The sequence below is a fragment of the Salmo salar genome, chromosome 08 (assembly GCF_965601325.2).
Source record: "Salmo salar chromosome 08, fSalSal1, whole genome shotgun sequence".
Lineage (NCBI taxonomy): Eukaryota > Metazoa > Chordata > Actinopteri > Salmoniformes > Salmonidae > Salmo > Salmo salar.
The window spans coordinates 41,164,766-41,177,940 of NC_138298.1; positions in this window are offsets into that span (position 1 = coordinate 41,164,766).

The following is a 13,175-nucleotide window of genomic DNA, read 5'->3' on the forward strand; positions in this document are numbered from 1 at the left end:
TCCTTCCACGCAGTATATGCCCAGCAAGCCAGCAAAGTATGGCATCAGGATGTGGGTGGCCTGTGACGCACAATCCAGCTACGCTTGTCAATTGCAAGTTTACACAGGGAAGCCGACCAGTGAAGGCCCGGAGAAGAACCACGGGATGCAGGTTGTTCTTGATGTGACAGATGGACTGAGAGGGCAAAATGTCAAGTGTGACAATTTCTTCACCTCTTATGAACTCAGCCAGCAGCGCCTGAAGAGGAAGATCACTATGGTTGGCACAGTTAGAAAGAACAAGCCTGAGCTCCCCCCTGCACTCCTCGCAACAAGGGGGAGAGAGGCCTTCTCATCAAAGTTTGCCTTCACCTCCACCAAATCAAATCAAATGTATTTATAAAGCCCTTCTTACATCAGCTGATATCTCAAAGTGCTGTACAGTAACCCAGCCTAAAACCCCAAACAGCAAGCAATGCAGGTGTAGAAGCACCACTCTAGTTTCTTACCTCCCAAAAAGGAACAAGAATGTGGTCCTCCTAAAAACACTGCAAAAAACAGCTGAGATCAATGATTGTGAGGACAGGAAGCCAGCCATTATCCTGGACTACAACCACAACAAAGGAGGCGTGGACAACCTGGACAAGGTGATAAGAACTTACAGCTGCAGGAGGATGGCTGACCGATGGCCCCTGGTCATCTTCCATAACATCATTGATGTATCCTCATACATTGCCTTCGTGATATGGAACAAGATCAACCCTACCTGGATGCCTGATAAGCAGAACAAGAGGACGGTGTTCCTGGAGCAACTGGGAAAAGCACATGTAACCCCACACATTCAAAGAAGGGAGCGCCTCCCCTGCACAGCAGCCTCTGCAGCACTTGTGAAAGCTGTTCAGGGGTCTGAATCTTGTCCTGATCCACCTGAGGCTGCAGCTGGGGCAGACAAGTGGAGGTGATGCCAATTCTGCCCCCGAAAGAAGGACTGTAAAACAAATACTACGTGCTGCACATGTGAGAAATACATCTGCAAAGTCCATGCACACACACTTGCATACTCTCCTACATGTGCTAATTAGAGTTGATTGATTTATGTTCTTCACATTTTTTTGTATCTATTATCCTGTTGGGGATAGGGGGCAGTATTTGCACGGCCGGATAAAAAACATACCCGATTTAATCTGGTTACTACTCCTGCCCAGTAACTAGAATATGCAGATAATTGTTTGATTTGGATAGAAAACACCCTAAAGTTTCTAAAACTGTTTGAATGGTGTCTGTGAGTATAACAGAACTCATATGGCAGGCCAAAACCTGAGAAGATTCCAAACAGGAAGTGCCCTCTCTGACCATTTCTTGGCCTTCTTTGTCATCTCTATCCAAAACAGAGGATCTCTGCTGTAACGTGACACTTTCTAAGGCTCCAATAGGCTCTCAGAAGGCGCCAGAATGTTGAATGATGACACTGCAGTTACTGGCTGAAAAACAGTAGCGCATTTGGTAAGTGGTCGATCTGAAAACAATGAGACGGGTGGGCGCGTGCACGTGAAGAGTCCATTTTCTTCTTTGAGTCTTTGAACGAAAACAACTTCTCCCGGTCGGAATATTATCGCTATTTTACGAGAAAAATCGCATAAAAATTGATTTTAAACAGCGTTTGACATGCTTCGAAGTACGGTAAAGGAATATTTTGAATTTGTTTGTCACGATATGCGCCAGCGCGTCACCCTTCGGATAGTGTCTTGAACGCATGAACAAAACGCCGCTATTTGGATATAACTATGGATTATTTGGAATCAAACCAACATTTGTTGTTGAAGTAGAAGTCCTGGGAGTGCATTCTGACGAAGAACAGCAAAGGTAATCCAATTTTTCTTATAGTAAATCTGACTTTGGTGAGGGCTAAACTTGGTGGGTGTCAAAATAGCTAGCCCGTGATGGCTGGGCTATCTACTCAGAATATTGCAAAATGTGCTTTCACCGAAAAGCTATTTTAAAATCGGACACCGCGATTGCACAAAGGAGTTCTGTATCTATAATTCTTAACCTGTTAGGGCTAGGGGGCAGTATTGACACGGCTGGATAAAAAACATACCCGATTTAATCTGGTTACCACTCCTACCCAGTAACTACAATATGCATATACTTATTACATATGGATAGAAAACACCCTAAAGTATCTAAAACTGTTTGAATGGTGTCTGTGAGTATAACAGAACTCAAATGGCAGGTCAAAACCTGAGGGATTCCTTTACAGGAAGTGGCCTGTCTGACCATTTCTTGAACTTCTTTTCCATCTCTATCTTTTACTAAGGATCTCTGCTCTAACGTGACACTTCCCACGTCTTCCATAGGTGCTCAGAGCCCGGGAAAAAACAGAATGTCGTCATTCCAGCCCCAGGCTGAAACACATTATCGCCTTTCTCAAGTGGCCGATCAAGGGACTCTGGGCTTATGCGCATGACCCGACCGCCCCCGCCTTTGTGATTTTTTCCTCTGTTTGCCGAAAAGGAGATTCCCTGTCGGAATATTATCGCTTTTCTACGAGAAAAATGGCGTAAAAATTGATTTTAAACAGCGGTTGACATGCTTCGAAGTACGGTAATGGAATATTTAGAATTTTATTGTCACGAATTGCGCCATGCGCGCGACACTTCTTTACCATTTCGGATAGTGTCTGGAACGCACGAACAAAACGCCGCTATTCGGATATAACGATGGATTATTTTGGACTAAACCAACATTTGTTATTGAAGTAGCAGACCTGGGAGTGCATTCTGACGAAGACAACAAAAGGTAATCAAACTTTTATAATAGTAAATATGATTATGGTGAGTGCTAAACTTGCCGGGTGTCTAAATAGCGAGCCCGTGATGCCTGGGCTATGTACTTAGAATATTGCAAAATGTGCTTTCACCAAAAAGCTATTTTAAAATCGGACATATCGAGTGCATAGAGGAGGTCTGTATCTATAATTCTTAAAATAATTGTTATGCTTTTTGTGAACGTTTATCGTGAGTAATTTAGTAAAATGTTAGCGAATTCCCCGGAAGTTTGCGGGGGGTATGCTAGTTCTGAACGTCACAGGCTAATGTAAAAAGCTGGTTTTTGATATAAATATGAACTTGATTGAACAAAACATGCATGTATTGTATAACATAATGTCCTAGGGTTGTCATCTGATGAAGATCATCAAAGGTGAGTGCTGCATTTAGCTGTCTTCTGGGTTTTGGTGACATTATATGCTGGCTTGAAAAATGGGTGTCTGATTATTTCTGGCTTGGTACTCTGCTGACATAATCTAATGTTTTGCTTTCGTTGTAAAGCCTTTTTGAAATCGGACAGTGTGGTTAGATTAACGAGAGTCTTGTCTTTAAAATGGTGTCATATGTTTGAGAAATTGAAGTTATAGCATTTTTGAGGTATTTGTATTTCGCGCCACGGGATTCCACTGGCTGTTGACTAGGGTGGGACGCAAACGTCCCACCTAGCCAAGGGAGGTTAACTTATTTTATTCTTATTTATTGTTGTTGTTTATATACCTTGTGGGTGGGAGCAATGGTTAAAAAATGGGAGAAGATTAGTATTTTGTAGTTGAATTCCTTGTTGTACAGTATATAAGAATATATCACAATGTTGCCAAAAAAGTTGAAGACTGTTATTGTTTCCCTTCAATAAAATGCATTCAAAACTACTTTCTGCACATTTCTGCTACTTTCCAATGCTATTCAAGTGCTATGCAATACTAATAATAAACCTATACTTTTGTAAAGAAAACCATTATGACAGGTGTGTTGTAATAAAAATGAGTGGTGTCCACTGATTAAATGCAGTCTTTCTGCGTTGCGAAGAGGGAAAACCCAGATATTCACAACGTTTGTGATCAATGACAGGTTGTTTCAATTACGCTACTTTATTTTAGGGGCTTAGTGAAGGCGGGTCATTTTTTATCCTTAGGACAAGGGGAGTATACAGAATGTTAATACTACACAAGGGTTAAATGAAATAAAAAACACATAAAACATGATACATGCTAATATTGAATAATGTACAAATAAATCTCAATATGACCAGTCTCTTACCTGAACAGATCACATGATGATAATATTCACCATCACAGACACCAGGTCCTCCTATGATGTCACACTGTCTAATAGAAGACTCATCTCCATAACAAATACTTAGTCTGACTCCTCTTCTTCCCTCTTCCATCAGAGGTCCTCTAGATTCAGCTACAGGATTCCCACAGTCCAGCTCTCTACACACAACCTTAGCCTCTATCATGCCTAACCACCTAGAACATAGACCCAACCACTCTCCTCTGTAGAATACTTCCACTGTCCCAGAACAGGAAGTGGTCCCATTCACCAGTCTGACTGGGTATTCAGCTGTAAACAGCAGAGAGGGAAACACAGTGGTGAGGACAGATTATGACAGTGATTCTGTTATTCTAACAGCAGTAATGCTTTGTGGTTGACAAGTATTAGTAGTTCCATAAAACAGTACTTGTTATTGGGTTTTAGAATGGTGTGTATGGACACATGAATTTCTCCATGTGGAATAATAAAGTTGACTAATATTGAACTGCTACAATCACTGTAGATTTATACTCTACCTACCTGGTAGACTGTCGCTTTGAGCCTGGAGATCTGAGGAGAAAGAGAAAGGCAGAGGAGAAAAAGAGAGAAAGAGACAGAGAGACAGAGAGAAACAAAGGAGAAAGGGAGGAGTAAGAGGAAGACAGAGGCAGAGGTGAAATGAACATCAACATGACCTTTCATGATGTGATGGGGAAGACAGGCTTATCGTTGGTATGGTGCAACAACACCCATGTGTACACACATTATACATGCAAAAGTATGTGGATTAAATTTAGCCACACCCCTTCCTGACAGGTGTATAAAATCAATTACACAGTCTTTCAATCTCAATAGACAAACATTGGCTGTAGAATGGCCTTACTGAAAAGCTCAGTGACTTTCAACATGGCACCATCATAGGATGCCACCTTTCCAACAAGTCCGTTTGTTTTGGCCCCGGTCAACTGTAAGTGCTATTACTGTGAAGTGGAAACTTCTAGGAGCAACAGCTGCTCAACCGTGAATTGGTAGCGCGTAAAAATCGTCTGTTCTCGGTTGCAACACTCACTACAGAGTTCCAAACTGCCTCTGGAAGCAACGTCAGCAGAATACTGGTATAAAATAGTGGTGTAAAACTCTGATAACTCAGATAACATGAGAACACTACCTGCCCGAATGCGTAGTGCCAACTGTAAAGTTTGGTTGAGGAGGAATAATGGTCTGGGGATGTTTTTCATGGTTCGGGTTAGGCCCCTTAGTTCCAGTTAACCTCTCTAGGGCAGGCGGGATGAATTCGTCCCACCTACGTAACAGCCAGTTGAATCCTGTGGCGCGATTTTCAAATACCTTAAAAATCCTATTACTTCAATTTCTCAAACATATGACTATTTTACAGCTATTTAAAGACAAGACTCTCGTTAATCTATAATTCTTTGAATGACAATATTATATTTTACCAATGTTTTCGAATAGTAATTATTTAATTTGTTGTGCTGATTCACTGGCGGTATTGGACGGAAAATATTTTCTGAACATCACGCGCTAATGTAAAATGCTGTTTTTGGATATAAATATAAACTTGATAGAACATAAAATGCATGTATTGTCTAACATAATGTCCTAGGAGTGTCATCTGATGAAGACTGTCAAAAGTTAGTGCATCATTTTAGCTGGTTTTCTGCTTTTGGTGACGCCTGTCTTTGCATTGAAAATGGCTGTATGTAATGTTTTGTCAATGTACTTTTCTAACATAATCTAACTTTATGCTTTCGCCGTAAAGCCTTTTTGAAATCGGACAACGTGGTTAGATTAACCTGTTAGGGCTAGGGGGCAGTATTTACACCGCCGGATAAAAAACGTACCCGATTTAATCTGGTTACCACTCCTACCCAGTAACTAGAATATGCATATACTTATTAAATATGGATAGAAAACACCCTAAAGTTTCTAAAACTGTTTGAATGGTGTCTGTGAGTATAACAGAATTCATATGGCAGGCAAAAACCTGAGAGATTCCTTTACAGGAAGTGGCCTGTCTGACAAGGTGTCGTTCTTCTTGTCTCTGTTTATTGAAGAGTGAGGATCTTAGCTGTCCCGTGACACTTCCTACGGCTGCCATAGGTTCTCAGAAGGCGGCAAAAAGCGGAATCGTGTCTTTGCAGGCTCTGGCTGAAAAAAAGTAGCGCGTTTGGGTAGTGGCTGGTTACAGTACTGTGAGACTAAGGCTCGTGCCCGCGTCGACCGAAAGCTGTGTTTTCTTTCCTCTGTTTAGCTAAATGGACATTCCCGGTCGGAATATTATCGCTTTTTTACGAGAAAAATGGCATAAAAATGGATTTTAAACAGCGGTTGACATGCTTCGAAGTACGGTAATGGAATATTTAGATTTTTTTTGTCACGAATTGCGCCATGCGCGCGACCCTGATTTACCATTTCAGATAGTGTCTGGTACGCACGAACAAAACGCCGCTATTCGGATATAACAATGGATTATTTTGGACCAAACCAACATTTGTTATTGAAGTAGCAGTCCTGGGAGTGCATTCTGACGAAGACAACAAAAGGTAATCAAACTTTTATAATAGTAAAGCTGATATTGGTGAGTGCTAAACTTGCCGGGTGTCTAAATAGCTAGCCCGTGATGCCTGGGCTATGTACTTAGAATATTGCAAAATGTGCTTTCACCAAAAAGCTATTTTAAAATCGGACATATCGAGTGCATAGAGGAGTTCAGTATCTATAATTCTTAAAATAATTGTTATGCTTTTTGTGAACGTTTATCGTGAGTAATTTAGTGAATTGTTAGCGAATTCCCCGGAAGTTTGCGGGGGGTATGCTAGTTCTGAACGTCACATGCTAATGTAAAAAGCTGGTTTTTGATATAAATATGAACTTGATTGAACAAAACATGCATGTATTGTATAACATAATGTCCTAGGGTTGTCATCTGATGAAGATCATCAAAGGTTAGTGCTGCATTTAGTTGTCTTCTGGGTTTATGTGACATTATATGCTAGCTTGAAAAATGGGTGTCTGATTATTTCTGGCTTGGTACTCTGCTGACATAATCTAATGTTTTGCTTTTGTTGTAAAGCCTTTTTGAAATCGGACAGTGTGGTTAGATAAAGGAGAGTCTTGTCTTTAAAATGCTGTGAAATAGTCATATGTTTGAAAAATGGAAGTTTTTATATTTTTGAGGAGTTTGTATTTCGCGCCACGCCCATCATTGGATATTGGAGCAGGTGTTCCGCTAGCGGAACGTCTAGATGTAAGAGGTTAACTGACATTAGTGCCTGTCCCCAGATGGACAGTTAGGCTACAGTAAAGTACATTTACAGGTGATCACGTCATTGTCCTGCTTTGAGACAAATTTGTACTGTCTGCTTCCAGTTTCATGTTCTTTTACTAGTCCTGCAAATGGTAATATACCTTACAACATCAAAACATATCTCAGTAACTGTCACAAGTGTATATCAGTATAACAGCATCCTACCTGTGTGCAGAACAGGATCATCAATATCACTGCAGGTATCATATCTGTCTCTAACTGGGGCTCCACAGAGCTAAACACCTGACGATCTGTTCACTGTCTGCCCTGGCCTGTCTCCCCCTGTCTGGTACAGGTACCTCCACCACACTCACCCCTCTCTCCCGAGCTTTCGCTCGCCTCCAGCACACACGCACTGTTGGGGCGAGGGGGTGCGTGCTCAGCCCCCTCCTGTACTCCTTGTTCACTCATGACTGCACGACCAGGCACGACTCCAACACCATCATTCAATTTGCTGATGACAAAACAGTGGTAGGCCTGATCACCGACAACGAGCTCCAAGCACACCATGTCAGTCGTGAAGCGGGCACGACAAAACCTATTCCCCCTCAGGAGACTGAAAAGATTTGGCATGGGTCCTCAGATTCTCAAAAGGTTCTACAGCTGCACCATCGAGAGCATCCTGACTGGTAGCATCACTGCCTGCTCAGCATCTGACCGCAAGGCACTACAGAGGGGAGTGTGAATGGCCCAGTACATCACTGAGGTCAAGCTTCCTGCCATCCAGGACCTCTATACCAGGCGGTGTCAGAGGAAGGCCCTGAAAATTGTCAAAGACTCCAGCCACCCTAGTCATAGACTGTTCTCTCTGCTACCACATGGCAAGCAGTACCGGAGCACCAAGTCTAGGTCCAAGAGGCTACAAAACAGCTTCTATCCCCAAGCCATAAGACTACTGATCATCTAGTCATATGGCTACCCAGACTATTCACATTTCCCCCCCTCCCCTCTCCACACCACCTCCACTCTCTGTTGTCATCTATGCATAATCACCCTAATTAACTTGTTAGGGCTAGGGGGCAGTATTGACACGGCTGGATAAAAAACGTACCCGATTTAATCTGGTTACTACTCCTGCCCAGTAACTAGAATATGCATATAATTATTGGCTTTGGATAGAAAACACTCCAAAGTTTCTAAAACTGTTTGAATGGTGTCTGTGAGTATAACAGAACTCAAATGGCAGGTCAAAACCTGAGAGATTCCTTTACAGGAAGTGGCCTGTCTGACCATTTATTGTCTTTCTTTGACATCTCATTCAATTACAAAGGATCTCTGCGGTAACGTGACACTTCCCACGGCTCCAATAGGCTCTCAAAGCCCGGGAAAAACCTGAATGTCGTCATCCCAGCCCCAGGCTGAAACACATTATCGCCTTTCTCAAGTGGCCGATCAAGGGACAATGGGCATTAGGGGCGTGCACTGGTCGCCCCTGTCTTTGTGTTTTTTCCTCTGTTTGCCGAAAAGGAGATTCCCGGTCTGAATATTATCGCTTTTTTACGAGATAAATTGCATAAAAATTGATTTTAAACAGCGGTTGACATGCTTCGAGGTACGATATTGGAATATTTATAAATTTTTTGTCACGAATTGCGCCATGCTCGCGACCCTGATTTACCATTTCGGATAGTGTCTGGGACGCACGAACAAAACGCCGCTATTCGGATATAACGATGGATTATTTTGGACCAAACCAACATTTGTTATTGAAGTAGCAGTCATGGGAGTGCATTCTGACGAAGACAACAAAAGGTAATCAAACTTTTATAATAGTAAATCTGATTTTGGTGAAGGCTAAACTTGCCGGGTGTCTAAATAGCTAGCCCGTGATGCCTGGGCTATGTACTTAGAATATTGCAAAATGTGCTTTCACCAAAAATGTATTTTAAAATCGGACATATCGAGTGCATAGAGGAGTTCTGTATCTATAATTCTTAAAATAATTGTTATGCTTTTTGTGAACGTTTATCGTGAGTAATTTAGTAAATTGTTAGTAAATTCCCCGGAAGTTTGCGGGGGGTATGCTAGTTCTGAACGTCACATGCTAATGTAAAAAGCTGTTTTTTGATATAAATATGAACTTGATTGAACAAAACATGCAGGTATTGTATAACATAATGTCCTAGGTGTGTCATCTGATGAAGATCATCAAAGGTTAGTGCTGCATTTAGCTGTCTTCTGGGTTTTTGTGACATTATATGCTAGCTTGAAAACTGGGTGTCTGATTATTTCTGGCTTGGTAGTCTGCTGACATAATCTCATGTTTTGCTTTTGTTGTAAAGCCTTTTTGAAATCGGGCAGGAGTAGTGACCAGATTAAATCGGGTACGTTTTTTATCCGGCCGTGCAAATACTGCCCCCTATCCCCAACAGGTTTTAAAAGATTCTCTCTACCCTACCCGCTTCTCTCCTCTACCCTTCTCTAATCCCTACCCTCCTCTCCTCTACCCTTCCCTCTCTAATACCCTCCTCTCCCCTACCCTGCTTTCTCCTTCTCAAATCTCTCTCCCCTACCCTCCTTTCTCACCTCCCATTTGCTCTCCACTACCCTCCTCTCTTCTCTCTCCACTACCCTCCTCTCCTCTACCTTCCTCTCTCTCCCCCACCCTCCTCTCTCCTCTACTCTCCTCCCTACCCTCCTCTCCCCTAACCTCTATCCCCAACCCTCCAATCTCCTCTACCCTCCTCTCTCCTCTACAATTCTCTCTCCTGCCCTCAATTCTCCTTTACAAATTTCTCTCTCCCCTACCCTCCACTATCCCCTCACCTCCTCTCTTCTCTAACCTCGTCTCTCCCTTACCCTCCTCTTTCATCTCCTCTCCCATTCCTTCTCCCTCCATACCCTCCTCTCTCCCCTCATCTGTCCCCTATCATTCTCTCTTCGCTACCTTCCCCTTCTCTCTACCTTAGCCTCTATCCCCTCCCCTCCTCTCTCCCCTCCCCTCCTCTCTCCTCCACATATCTCTCTGACCCCTACCCTCATTTCTCATCTACCTTCCAATTTCCACTACCCTACTCTCTTCCCTACCCTCCTCTCTCCCCTACCCTCCTCTCGCCTTTACCCTTCTCTCTCTCCTACCCTCCTCTCGCCTTTACCCTCCTCTCGCCTTTACCCTTCTCTCTCCCCTCCCCTCCTCTCTCCCCTCCCCTCCTCTCTCCACCACATATCTCTCTGACCCCTACCCTCATTTCTCATCTACCTTCCTATTTCCACTACCCTACTCTCTTCCCTACCCTCCTCTCTCCCCTACCCTCCTCTCGCCTTTACCCTTCTCTCTCCCCTACCCTCCTCTCGCCTTTACCCGTCTCTCTCCTATACCCTTCTCTCACCCCTACCCTCCTCTTTCCGCTCCGCTCCCCTTCTCTCTCCTCTACTCTTCTCTCTCCTCTCCCCTCCTCTCTCTCCTACCCTCCTTTCTCCTCTCCTCTCTCTCCTACCCTCCTTTCTCCCCTCCCCTGCTCTCTCCTCAAACATTTTCTCTCCCCTCCCCTTCTCTCTCACCTATCTTGCTCTATGCCCTACCCTCCTATCTCCCCTCCCCTCCCATTCTCTCCCCTCCCTTTCTCTCTCCTCTTCCCTTTCTCTCTCCCCTACCCTCCTCTCTCCCTACTCTCCTCCTCAAATATCTCTCCCCACCCCTCCTCTCACTTCCATCTCTCTCTCTCTCAACATATAGTGTTGGACCTGTTGATCTTGACTCAGCTGATAGACCTCTATCATCTACACCCATCCCTTCTCCTACTCTAACATAACACCTATATAATATATACTCTCATTCATTTACATAGAGACAGATACAATCAATCATTGACACACTGAATATACAACAGTCAGATGCATGACACATTCACAACTTAACTGACATTAGTGCCTGTCCCCAGATGGACAGTTAGGCTACAGTAAAATACATTTACAGGTGATCACATCATTGTCCTGCTTTGAGACAGATGTTTACTGTCTGCTTCCAGTTGCATGTTCTTTTACTAGCCCTGTAAATTATAATATATCTTACAATATCAAAACATATCTCAGTAACTGTTACAAGTGTATATCAGTATCTTACCTGTGCTCCAGAAAAGGATAATCAATATCCCAGCAGATATCATGTCTGTCTCTAACTGGGGCTCCACTGACATATACAAGTCACTGTCATAAAGTTTGGACTGAAGAGTGGAAAATACTGCCAGGCTATATGACTTTTATCTCATTACGTCCTAACTTCAATGATGTGAGATAAACTTCTTAGCAACTTATCTTGGATCAGTGGTTGAACACACTACAGCAAACTGATCTGTTAAAAAAACTCCACAGGAAACTGCTGACAGAGCAGCAACATTTCACATAGTGTTCTATAATATCACCTCTAACTTTCTACTGCTTGAGTTCACTTCTTATAGAATATTGGCTTAATGTTCCAGCACCTAAATATAAACAGTACCAGCACCCAAAATGAGTACTGATGAGGTCTCATGTTAGAGCAGGAGAAGGGGGGGATGTGGTGTAGAAGCTAGAGGTCTGTTACCCAAGTCAACTCAACAGGTCTGATGCTATATGTCAGGGTCAGGCTGGGCTGGGACAAGAGAGGAAAAGGTTACTGGTTATGATGACATCACTGGTGAGATGTCAGTGGTAAAAAGATGAAGAGAAAAGGGGAGAGGGGAGAGAAAAAAGTAGAGGGGGAGAAAAGAGGAGAGGGGGAGAAGAGGGGAGGGGAGGAGAAGGGAGGGGAGGAATGAGGAGAGGGGGAGAAGGGGAGAGGGGAGGAAATAGAAGAGGAGAGGAAAAGAGGAGAGGGGGAGAAAGGGAGAGGGGAGAAGAGGAGAGGGGAGGAGAGGGGGGAGAAGGGGAGAGGGGAGAAGAGAGGGGAGGAGAGGGGGGAGAAGGGGAGAGGGGAGAAGAGAGGGGAGGAGAGGGGGGAGAAGGGGAGAGGAGATGAGAGGGGAGGAGAGGAGAGGGGGGAGAAGAGGAGAGGAGAGAGGAGCAGGGGGAGGAGAGGGGAGGAGAGGAAAGAGGAGAAGGGGGAGGAGAAAGAGGAGAGGGGGAAGAAGAGGAGAGGAAAGACTAGAGGGGGGAGAAGAGAAGAGGGGAGGAGAGGGGACGAAATAGGAGAGGGGGGAGAATGGGGGGAGGAGAGGAAAGAGGAGAGGGGGAGGGGGGAGAAGGGGAGAGTGGAGGAGAGGGGGGAGAAGGGGAGAGGGGAGGAGAGGGGGAGAAGAGGAGAGGGGAGGAGAGGGGAGGAAATAGGAGAGGGGGGAGAAGAGGAAAGAGGAGAGAGGAGAGGGGGGAGAAGGGGAGGAGAGGAAAGAGGAGAGGGGGAGAAGAGGAGAGGAAAGAGGAGAGGGGGAGGAGAGGAGAGGGGAGGGGAGGAGAGGAAAGAGGAGAGGGGGAGAAGGGGAGAGGAGGAAAGAGGAGAGGGGGGAGAAGGGGAGGGGAGGAAAGAGGAGAGGGGGGAGAAGGACATCCACAAAGGGGACATATTTGCGTATGTCATGGTCTTGTGAAGGCTGAATTCTGGTAAAGAGGATGCACTTTTATCTCAGCATGTCTACAGATTCTCCTTGTCCCTGTATTTTTTGGCTTGGAAATGTTGATACGGGAGACTGTTATCAGAAGAAACTGTGTAACCAAGCATTTATAGAGGCTAAGAAATGCATTATAATTAATTGGAAGGTTGGTTACCCTCCAACAATGTCACAATGGATGGCAGAAATGTCAAGTTTTCTATCGCTAGATTTTATTTACTGGTCAACTTTCATGAGGTCAGGATGCCTTTTATGGAATACTGT